Source organism: Oryza glaberrima, chromosome 7 (assembly GCF_000147395.1).
Source record: "Oryza glaberrima chromosome 7, OglaRS2, whole genome shotgun sequence".
Taxonomy (NCBI): domain Eukaryota; kingdom Viridiplantae; phylum Streptophyta; class Magnoliopsida; order Poales; family Poaceae; genus Oryza; species Oryza glaberrima.
This window is the reverse complement of record NC_068332.1, coordinates 18105815-18119218: the sequence shown is the minus strand read 5'-3', so window position 1 is coordinate 18119218 and position 13404 is coordinate 18105815.

Here is a 13404-nt window from a genome sequence, read left to right as displayed (position 1 = left end):
TGGGGGTTAAATTGGGAGGTCGGAGATGGCGCAAAGCGGATGGGAGGAGGACGACCACTGCTTCCAAGCCTCTGCGACGCTCGAGCTCGCCGCCTTCTCCGGGCAATTATTTTTGGTTTTCTTGGTGGGACATGTGGAAGCTACTACAGATCGGACGCCCGATCAAAAGAGCAAAAAAATTGGGTGCCTTCTTTACCTTTCCGTATTAAGCTTGGATGCAAAGCTGACACCTCTCCCTAGACTCGCGTCGTACTTTGCTGCTGCATGCATGCACATGCATATCCTAGTGGAGCTTCTCTCTCCTCCTAGCATATCCTAGTGGAGCTTTTCTCTCCTCCTAGCATTTTTCATTGACTTTTTAAACTACGTTTTCTCTTAAGTTATTTATCTTATTTGTGATTTGATTACACCATTATATTCATTGCAATTAAATCTTCACAACAAGATATCATATGACTATATTCCAGATAAAGAATACGTCTAAAATATTAGCTGTTGTTCCAATACATTTAGAAAATTGTTTCATCACTTGGTAAAAAAATGTCTCAATTTATTTCATAAAATGTTTCAACAAGATGCAACATTCCCAAAATACTAAATGTGCAACAAAGTTGACTTTTAGTTGAAACGTTCTCTTCTCATATATGAAACATGAAACATTCAAATGACATAGAGTGCAACACTAAACAAATAACAATTGCAACAAGAAAACTAAAATTATGCAACAAAGTTGACTTTTAGCTGAAACATTTCCTTCTCATATATGAAACATGAAACATTCAAATGACATCGGGTGCAACAATAAATAAATAACAATTGCAATAAGAAAACTAAAAATGTGCAACAAAGTTGACTTTTAGCTGAAACATTTCGTTCTCATATATAAAACACAAATATTTCAATTATTGAAACATTTACGTTTTTTTCTCAGAATATAATCATATGAGATCTTGTTGTAAAGATTTAGTTGTAACAAATATAATGGTATAATCAGATCATAAATTGGATAAGCGGTTCAAAAGAAAAATTAGTTTGAAGTTAAAATTTATAACAAATACATGAAAAAAAACTTACATCACCATACGACATCACACATTTTTTAATTTTTGTGATGCATGCATGTGCTACCCGCCGACGCCCTATTTTATTTTGCTTTGCATCGGGTGCCTAGTACGAAGGATTTTCGGTGAAATGGAGAGCGACGTTTGCTCCTCTTCTTGAGAGGAAGATGGTGAGTTTGTTGGTGTGACAATTTTCGGTTAGATGGTTTTTTTTTCTTTTGTGAGAATTTTATTATTTTGGATAATTGCATTGGCTTTGTTGTGGCTTCTGATAAGCTTGTTGGACTTGATGGCTTCAATTTTGTTAGATGTGGATTTGATGGCCCGGATTAGCATGACCTGAAGTCAAAGTGTTGGATCAGACTTTGTCAAATTATACTAAGCATTCAACTTTCTACCAAACAGGACCGAGTCTAAATAAAAAAAAAGGAAAATGGAAAAATGCAGGACCAGGTCAAGTCATTTTATTCCAATTATCTTTCATACTGCTAATTTTACATTGAGATGTTTTTTTCCATTGAAACATAACACAATCGTAGACGCTCATGTGTGCACTCGCGTTATAATAGCATCAACTTACATCATATCCTTATAAACACATCCGAGAGCATATTTTGTATTTACACAATGTAATGATAAATATGCAACTTGAAAGCAAAGCAAGCAGATGTACGAACTGTACAGCATAACTTGAGTGATTGAGAAAATTATACATACATACATACATATATATATATATATATATATATATGTATATATTTATATATATATATGTATATGTATGTATATATATATATGTATATGTATGTATATATATATATATATATCTATATATACATATATATGTAAATGTACATATACATATATATGTATGTACATATATATATATATATATATATATATATATATATATATATATATATATATATATATAGGAAAATGATTCTATACTCCTAGGAGTACGTACACCTGCTCCCATCCACCGTTGATCAGTAGCCACCCACGATCAACCCTGTTAGCGGATGCACTCACCGGACCCGTTTCCATTTTTTTAAAGAATATTCTCCTAGTGTTTAATTATCCCGCACTAATCGGTTCTGAACCGGTCGTATAAATCCCTTGGTTCCCATCCCATCCGCGACGGCAACAGCTCGCTCTCTCCGCTGTATTCGGATCAAGCGCTAGCTACCGGCGACTGGAAGCGGAGGTACGGCACGATCCATTGGGGATCGAGCAACCACGCCGGCGGCAACATCCATCGGTGATTTGCTGGGATGCGGCGACAATATTCATCTGCAGCAACACGGCGTTCCCAGGCGGTGCCGGCCCTTGTGGCGACGGTATCACGGCATCGATCCATCGGTGGCCCGTGCGGTGACGCTGTCTACGCGGAGGGGGCGGTGGCTTCACCTTGGCTGACCGATCGAAGCTAGCGCCGGTGACCTTAGTGCCCGTGCAACGATCAAGGCAAGCCCTTTCTTCCTTCTTCCGGTTTTGTTTGATTAACTTTTTCCAATAGAATGATAATACATAATCTTCCTTTTTCTATTGGGTATATCTCTGTTATTGTTTGCAGACGAGGATGCAAACATGAAGTATGACGTTGATATATAGAATGATTAAGCCTCTAATGAATGCATTTGTTTGGTGCATGCAGATGCGAGACACATCTATCATGGGCATAGATGGTGCTAACAACAGAACACTCCAGCATGTATGGTCGTTTGGCGACGGCGTTGAGTCCGTGATTCCGTTGATCTAGCAAGCTGGCACATTAATACTCGTTTCCCTCTCCAGCGCGTGTTTGGCGTGATCCCATCGATGCTAACCGATTTTGTTAGCCTGCATGTAGAATTGTCTATTCAAAATTCAGTGCACTTCTAGCGTATTTCATTCATTTAGCTTTATTCAGAATGCAGCAACCCGATACTTTGCCAGTGATTGACGACACTTCTTTATCAATCATTGACTGATACAGTTTATTCAAAATTAGCAACCCTACACATACCAAATTTACGTATTGTTCTATTCTATAAGAAAAAAATGGTACGTACTATTACGTGGAAAAAAAAACCTGTACTACTCCCTTCATTTCATATTATAAGTTGTTTTGATTTTTTTTCCTTATCAAACATCTTTATGTTTGTTCAAAAATATACTCATCAAAAACTATATACTGGTACTAACTTGAAAAAAAGGTATGTACTATTACTAAGTTAAAAACGGTATATACTGCTACTAAGTTTAAAAACAGTGTGCACTCCTACTAATTAACTTACTATAAAAAAATATATATATGGCTACTAATTAAGTTTAAGAACAGTATATACTCATAAAAAGTATATACTAGTAATTGAAAAGTATGTAGCATATACTGGTACTAATTAAAAGAAGTTATATACTTATACTAAGTTAAAACAAGTATATACTTCAACTAAGTTTAAAAACAGTATGTACTCCTACTGACTTACTAAAATAAAATAGTATGCACCGCTACTTAAAGACTACTACTCTCCCTGAAAAAAGGAAGAGCTATCGTACCTAAAAAAACAGCATTTGGTCTAGTATATACTGAATCTTACAAAGAAATTAAAGCGGTACGTAGTACCTACAACCAACCAGTACATGATCTAGTCCAGTTTATACCGGATTAAAAAAAGTATATATTGCTCTCCTAATTTAAAAGTTATATACTGTTACTAACATAAAAAAGTATATGCCATACCAAAAAAGATCAAGTATGTACATAGTGGATATTAAAAAAATGCATACAGTCCAACAACAAAAAAATGTAATACGGTGTACATACTAAATCATACACATAAACACACAGTATATACCGGATACTAAAAAAGAAAAGGCATTTTCAACATTGGTTCTAGTACATATATATACCGAATATTATGAAGCAAAAAAAGGTGCAATGCAAACGTAACTACTTTGCATGCAACACGCGGACTAATTTTCAAATTATTAGTTGCATGCATGTATCCCCGATTGTTAATTATATTATTTATTTATTAATCATTTTTTTTTCAATCTGGTAAATTGGATCCTATTGGATGATCCACTATCAAGGGAGGGTGTATGTACTCCCGGGAGTACAAAATACCATCCTATATATACACACACACACACACATATATATATGTATGTATACACATATATATAAATGTATATACACATATATATACCTATACATATGTATATATATATATATGCATATATATATATGTATATATACACACATATATATATATATACACACACATATATATACATATACATATGTATATATACATATATATATGCATATACACACACACACACATATATAAATTAAAGTCCAAATCTGTGCATTGTTTGTTAAATACTCCTTCTATTCTTAAAAAAATAATAGCATGAAACTAGATTGGACATATCCTAGTACTACGATTTTGAATAGACATATATCCATATTCATAAAACTAGGATGCTATATGTCACTCCATATAACAACCTATAATATGCTTTCTATTTAGAAACTTGCTATATAGGTTGCTATATTTTGGAATTAGGTCATTTACGTAGGGGAAAGCTCGTTTGCAACTTAACTATATGAACATATGCTTATTTATTACATACTCCCTCCGTTTTACAATGTAAAACTTTCTAGCATTGTCCATATTCATATAGATGCTAATGAATCTATATATATAATAATGTCTAGATTCATTAGCATCTATATAAATGTGGACAATGCTAGAAAGTCTTACATTGTGAAACGGAGGAACTATTATGTAAATGGTCACGAGAAATTCTAAACAAGTTTCTCAACATAGATTAGAATGCTATATGTCACTCCATAGACATGCGACACTAAATTCAACCCACACATCTTTTTTTTTAAAAAAAGAACAAATTGGGTTGTGAATAATGAGTACTATTCCTAAATGAACGTCCTTTGTTTATTTCATTTATTTTTATACGGATCGAGTTTGGACATAAATTTTTTGCAATATGGTTAAGTTTTAAAAAATCTACTATATTATAGATGTCTACTTATATATAAATATAACTGTTGTAATTTTTTTCTTAGATTTTTTATAACATTTAAACTGATAACTAGAGTTGTAAAAATTCCAATTTTCCAACTATAGTGTTGTTGTCCAAGCGATCATGTCATGTTTAGCCAGTTGGGTAGTTGAAGATGCTTCCCCAAGTGAGACCGGTGTCAACTCAGGCTTCCATTATGTGACTTGGAACCCATCACTCTGTCGGTGCATCTCATTCATGTTAGGCCGAGTTTAGATCTAAATTTTTTTTAAAACTTCCAGCTTTTCTATCACATCAAAACTTTTCTACACATATAAACTTCTAACTTTTTCGTCACATTGTTCCAATTTCAACCAAACTTCCAATTTTAACGTGAACTAAACACACCCTAACTACTACATAAATATCTTCACTCTTTTTTAAAATTATCAATTTCTTCACTTGAACATAATTCCTCCAGTTAAAATATATTTTATCTTTGACAGAGGTAGTAGCGGTTATGTTAATAGTTTGCAAATTTAGGTGTAAACTAATTGTACTTGGGCTTTGAGATAGCCTCTACCCCATTTATATTCGGCCTAAGCTTGGCTTGTTGTGCTCAAGCCTAAGACATCATACAAGGCCTCACCCTGATTCCCGAGCAGACCAGCCCAACAGACGTACAAAGCCTACAAATGCAATTCAGATCATCTGCCGTGTACTGCAAAGAACCCATGTCCCTACAAAGGCACCATGTCTATCTGTAAAAAACTAAAAACTGTATTGGAACGGATATGGTACTGTTAAGCGATAAATTGAAATGCCATCGATTAATCGGAATTATATTGTAATTTCACATTCACACTAATACGAACAAATTAATGCTTTTTATGGTTGTAGAGAGATTTGAACACACTCTGTTATCTAAATGGCAAAATGCCGTTGCATTGCTATTGTGATTCTGCTCCTTCACTGTAATTTTGTTACTAACTCAAATGTTCTGATTGAATGGCTATTGTTCGCTGCTGCTAACCGTTTGAAACAAACATTAATGCCGTTTAATTCCGATAATGATTCAATCCGGCCGACCGGCGGGGGGAGCAGAAATCGGGCGCTCCCCCCGGCCCCCTGCGCGCGTGATGCCAGGGGCATGTGCGCGTGCGCTCCCCCTGGCCCACCACGTGTCCCCTCTGGCCCACCACGTATCCCCACACATAACTCTATTGTAACAAATCATCTACATTTTTGTAAACCTCTTATTAAGGGAGTTTGGTTTATTTTTTGTTTCACCAAAAATGTTTCACCTAGTGTACTTACAATGTTTCACTATATATAGATCTAATGTTGCAGTGAACTGAAATATTCCATTGCGAAAAAAAACTCACATATTTTGGAAACCCCCTATTAAGGGAATTCGTTTTATTTTTTATTCCACCGAAAAATGTTTCACCTAGTTTACTTATAATGTTATACTATGTATGGATAAAATGTTGCAGTGAACTGAAACATTCTTTCGCTATTTGCTGAAACATTGTTTTTATATAAGGTGAAACAACACCCGATTTAAACGAGTGAAACATTTTCGATCTACTTAGTGAAATAATTCCGATATACCTGGTGGAACATCGTGCAACATTTAAAAATAATTCAATAATAAGCTAAAAAAATTTCGTTGGAATATATCTATGTGTGGTCTTGTTTTGAAGATTTAATTGCAATGAATTTAATGGCGCAATCGGATCATGATTTATATAAGTAATTTAAGAGAAAAATCAGTTTAATGTAGTTTTGCACGTAAATCGGATGCTGACATCAGGGCCCGATTTTTCTCCAAACCGATCGGACGCCCGAGCCATAGACTCCTCCGTTTAATTCTGCAAGTAATTGGTTTAATCGATGGTAATTAGATTATTACACGGTATGCCCACCAGATAACTAATTCCACGTAGCATGTTCACACCGTTCCGACATAGTAGTTCGTGACGGTCTTGCCACCGATACCGTATATGCGGCCGTATAAAAGCAAGGATAATAGTGAATTATAATTAAGCAACCTATGTACTTATGTGGAAGAAAGATAAAAATAAAAAGTTTTGGCTCTTTTGCAAGAATTAGTTGTACACATGTATGTCATGGTTATAGATAAGACATACATTATATCATACGACTTATAAAATATACGGATACAGCATACCTTTGTATGTGTGATAGATTTCCGTATACAATAAGGAAATCGACGAGAGATTATGGAAATAATCCTTATGGGCAAGTACGTAATAGGGTTCTCCTAGGTGAGGGTTAAGATTATACTAGATCGTGCAAGGTCCAGGTTCTCCGAGTTCTACTTGAAAACTAAGGGGATTCAAGGTATAAATACATACCTCCTGAGGGGTCTAAGGCATCGAATTATAGTACCAGCCAATCCGTCACCACAGAAGCAGCCCGGAGGACTTAAAACCTACTCGCCGGTAGATCTCGTCGAGACTCTCTTGACAAGGATATCGCTGGTAACCTTGGAATCAGTTGTTCTCTGTTGTACTATGTAGATTCTATATCAATCTCATATAAACTGGATTAGAGCTATTATCTTACGAGGGGTCTGAACTAGTATAATCCTTGTCCTTTTATTTTGCTTGATGTCGAATCGTGTAAATCCTCATACCAACGTATCCCAATACCCACACTATTCGGTTCACAGGTATCCCTCGTCGACAATACCCAAAAAATATGCACTAAATTCACAGTGAGAAAAAAAAGGAGGGAAGAAAATAAAGCTAATCAATTATACACGTTAGCTCTATAATAAATTTAGGGCAATTGCAAATTTACCACTAATTTGAATCGTTATTGCAAAACTGATACTAGAAAATTACAAAAATGCCACTAGAACTATCATTCGAATGACATCCTTGCAATATTGAAAAAATCAGTGGCAAATTTACAAATGCCCCAATAAATTTATAATAAGTAGTGAGCTCTATTGATGAACTTGCTCCAATCGGCGGCTAATACGGGCTACTTTCTCTAGCTAGTAGCTCTATTGTGGGGAATAAGCCAAACACCATATTTGCAAATGAAACGTAATTTGTGAATAAAACTTTTATATACGTGTTCTTAACGATTAAAAAAGCTGAAAAATAAATTTTGATAAAAAAACCTCAAATCAGCTTCAAAACTAATGGTTAAAAATTTAAATTTTTGGCTCATAAACATAACCATAAACGAAAAAAAATGAGTCCGTGCACTTCCTCTTCTCACCGGCTCGAACTATCATCCGCGCGCGTGGCCGGCGTATATATCGGGAAGCCTCAGAGCTTCGCCTTGCGTCGGTGCGTCCGTACGTGCGCGTGCATCCAGGCCAGCAAGCCCCCCGACCACGGTGCGCGCCGCCGCGGCGTTGGGCGCGCATTGCCGCCACGTACGTAACGTGTGGTTGCTGGTGGCTTTGGTGCCGTGCCGGCCTCGTACGGGTGTGTGCGCCGTGTGTGCGCGTGTGTACGGGTGTGTTTGGTTCACGGTCATACACGCACGATAAAATGTAGCCATCCATATTTTGTTAGATATAGCGATCTAATTTTTTATGTTTGTTTTGTATGGATATGGCGATCCAATTATTTATTTGGTTGGAGGGATATAGCATGGATGGAAAAATCCATAAGTTAGTGGGACCCATTTATCTCATATATTTTTTATCAAAATATAATCATCTGAGATATTGTTTTAAAGATTTAATTGTAACAAATATAGTGGTGTAATCAAATCATAAATTAGATAAGCGGTTTAGGAGAAAAAAATCATTTGGAGCTTGCTTAACAGAAAATCAAACCAACCACACCTAATCAGAATATGACACATCACCTAGACCAAAACTAGATGGCTTTATCCAGCCAAATCGACCGGACGCACTCATCTATCATATTGAGAGAATATTCCCTATTTCGGAACACTCCATCCACCCTACTCTCCAACCAAAAAAAAATCGGATAGCCATCTGCCATTCAGACTCATCCACCCAATCAAACACATCCCACGTGTCCCGTACCGGGCGTGTGCCCGCGTCCGGCAACAAAAGCGCGCGGACTAGCTAGCTACTGAGTGAGAGATCGGGACGACTACCGGCCGGCCTAGCTCCGGCTGGGCCGCGCGCGCGCGCGACAAAAGCTAGCGCTGGTCTTGGTTACGTACGCTGCCGGCCGCTAGAAACAACTTCGATCTCTTCTGATCCACGAATTCTGGGCGAGATTTCGCGAGAGGATTTAACGGCTCGGCCGCGGGCAACAACAAAGGCGCGCGCGGGGACGTACGTACGTACTCTCGCGCACGGCAATATGATCACATTTCGAGAAAGGGAAAAGTACTGGTATAACCGAGTCTGGCCGGCTTATTGCGTGCACGTACACGTGAAATGCCATCAATCGTATATGACACAACAACAAAGTCGCCATGGCAGTTGAACCACTGATCATATATGTATATACTGGCTGAATGCCAATTAAATAAGAGAATCACGTCGTACGCTCTAATAAACCCTCAACTAAAAATAAAAGTACTCTCATTCTAAATTCTTAGGGTCATATTATCTGTCATCATTTTCACCTCACTTCAAAAGAAACTTTTCCTATTTGATGGCATGAGGTTGATGAAGAAACAAAAGTCCATCCAACTCATTGTTTGAGAGACTCATATGAGACCCACATGACAGTGGTGATGGCAGATTCACCACTTACCACCGCCATTGAGGTTTTTTAAGAGTATAGGTATCCAATTAGAAAAGCCTATATGCCTACTTAATTTTATCTTACTATACTTTTAATAACACTATGTATCATGCTATGAATACATCTAGCTTTTCTATAATTTTCGTCTACTTAAATCAAACGGTTGATATATCATTGCTTGTAAAAGTTTTGTGAAAAGAAAAAAGAAATTAGTATGTGTAGCAACGATCTATGCAATTTTAACAATTTTTTCACTTTCAATTTCTTTTTACGGAACCACAAAAATCTTGCATGTCCATGGGCAGTTTCAAGGGACCACCTGGACCACCCTCAATTTTGGCCTACAATGATCACTTTATCCAAATTCGGTCCAAACCCCCTCTATTGACATGACCCATTAGGCTATTTATGTTGTATTTTTTGTAATTTTTAAACGAAAATGCTAGTTTTAGTGGAGTATTTTAAGCTATGTATACGAGTTTTCGGCGTTTTGAAATTTTGAAGCATGAAGTAGGACCGTCAAAAAAAATTTCTAGAGCTGCCTCTGTGCACATTAATATGTTAGAAAAAGATTATCATAGATCGATAATACGCCGAGATGATTACTGCGGGGTTACAGTCTAGCATTGAAGAGATTTTGGTAAACCAAGTACAACTCCTAATAAGAAGAAGGTGAGAGAAGCGATACTAAGCTATGTGCCTAAGAGCTTTCCAATAGGACAGGTTGTTACCTCATACTATCGCTGCCCTTCTTGCACATTCCACTTCACCTCCATTAGCACATGTGACAGAACACCGTCAAAGACACGGATATTACCCTTTTTTTATAAGTGCCAAGAAACTAGGAGGACAAGGGAGTCGAAGCCCTCTGTCTTCTTGCGTAGTTTTTTAAAAAAAAGAAAAAAAATCTTGGAGCATCGATTGGCGGCTCGGCGAGAGGTCACGGTCACTTCCAATATCCTATGCGTCTTTATCAGTGCTGGTTTTGTAAGTCTCATACAAACCAACTTGTGCTAGTAATGCCTTCCATGGCTGGGGATCTTTAGGAGCCATGGAAGGCAAACATCTCACCACTTACAGCTAGGGAAAAAAATATCAAATACTAACACTGTTACTCATCGGTGTTGCACTGAATTCCTAATTAAGTTTCCGATTGTTCGGTGTATCACTTTTTCTCAAGACAATGGGAAGAATTTCATTGGAATGAAATTACATCCGATCACTGCATCAACTTAGAAATACACACAGCCTACAAATACAAGCTTTAAGAATATATCATATCGCCTTGCAGCAACTCACACATAACCAAGAAGAACCCAACCTGTGTCTCCCGCTGTCATCCAAATATAGGGTTGTGCTTTAATTTTATCCAAAACCTACGATGACACGGTCGCGAGGAAACGACAAATCAGAGCCCATGTACTTATTAATTCTAGATGAACTAGATCGAAATTTTTAACCCAAGAGTCATCGGGTGTGTTTAGTTTACAATAAAATTGGAAGTTTGATTAAAATTAAAACGATGTGACGGAAAAATTAAAAGTTTATGTGTGTAGAAAAGTTTTAATGTGTTGAAAAAGTTAAAAGTTTGAAGAAAAAGTTTGAAACTAAACAAGGGCATCGTTGCTTGTGCTCCTGATGAAATTTGAAATAGTATATATGATCTTGAGCACTAGTGCACCACAATCATGCGTAAGTGATCCAACTCCCAACACACGAAGCTAGCTACCAGACATCGATCCCAATTATCCCATCTTTCTCACGATTAAAGATCACATTAGCGATCTGTGTGATCGTGTCGCTCTACGATCCATCTGAGAGGGCCTGATCGACAAACTTTTCCGACACATCAGTCTGTCCTGTATCCACCAGCAGGAGTTAAAAAAAGAGAGAAGAAAGGGAGAAAGCAGCTAAAGATGAGGAACCATATCTGCAAAGGATGCATGCATATATATATACAAGATTATTGCTGCCTATAAGGCCCTACGATGGAATATGCTAGGATCTTCTTCCCTTGATCTGTATAAGATAGGACTAGATGAATTTGTTTAGTTAGTACTTAACAGTGAAACATAATTTATGTTGACTGAAGCTTATACTGTAGTAGTGTGGTCTACTGTAAATGTTTATTGTAAGTTTTGTGCTAGTCAGGGTATCTAGTCAACAATATATATATACTAAGTGAGAAAACTTTGGCCTAGGCAAAGGAAGCACACTGCTCAATCGGTATTAGTTAAAACTATCCCAATGGGAAGCACACTACTCAATTGCATTAGTTAAAACTTTGGCGAAGGCGAAGGAAGCACTCTACTCAATCGAAGTAGATAATATGATATTTTTATGAATTTGTCTAGTGGTAAACTCGTAGTCACACGATCGTATCTCCGGATCTCTTGCAGGGACAGGTGCGCGCGGCAAAAGTATATTTACAACAGATTTGGTCCAATAAAAAGTATTTTAAGGTACCGATATCTTATGGTACCAAATTGTTTTTGATCGCTAACAATGCACATCCTACCCAGTTAGATCGAAACGATCAGAAACGATTTAGCACCATGATATATTGGTACCTTGAGATATTTTTTTTAGACCGGAGCACATCTCTATTTAAAAAACTATGTTGCACTGAGATTTTAGAAATCATTCTAATAACACTTGAAAATCACCACTGATGAATTAAAGGTAAGATAACAAAATACGATCAATTAATTCGTATTAAGGTATAATTAATTAATACCGAATGGTTAGCACAGATAATACATCCATGTGATTAAGTAGAGAAGTGATCCAACGGCTCTCCTTTTCTCAACGACGATGCGGCACAATGCATGTTGAATTTTTGTCTTCAGTTACAATCTTTGTAGAGTTTTTGTTTGAACTGATCAGAATCTTATTAGAACCTAATTAACTGTACTACTTGAGGAGATGGAAAAAAGTCATATCCAGCTATTGTCAATACTGAAATCTTGAACTGTAAATCCATATTCAGTCTAGACAATAGCATACAAATGCAGTTAAAATTAAACAGGAGAAGTGGTGGACAACACAAAAAATCTATCGCCATTGGTCTATGTCCAGCTAAGCTTAATTACTACTTTAATTTGCCTTTACTATCACGGAACCATCACAATTATTAGCTTCTAGAGAAGCAAAAATGAGCACAGTTTCCTCAGTATTACCTGCCTAAATGATCTTGATTTGTCCTACTTACCATTTAATTAAATTAAGAGGGATACATATCCATTATAAAGGAGCTGGCATACTAATTATATATTCTAGGTGCAAGCCAAACCTACTACCACTTCGATCACTGTACCTATAAATTTTCTCGTAATTAACTTTGATGGGAACTTGAAACAGATGCAAGCACTACCACCATCTATATCTCTGATACCCAACTAACACTTAATTAGAAGCAACATTCGGAAACAACACAACAAGCACTTCTGCAAGTTCAGTTTGCTTGTTCCATCTGTCACAAATTCTCATGTCCCTTTTTGTCATTAGTCATCACCCAAAAGAAACCAATGTGTACAAAAAAAAAATGTTGACATGGAACAGTATGTCCCTAATTTGCCTTTGGGAAAGCAAAGTAGTGGCATTGGGGCTCC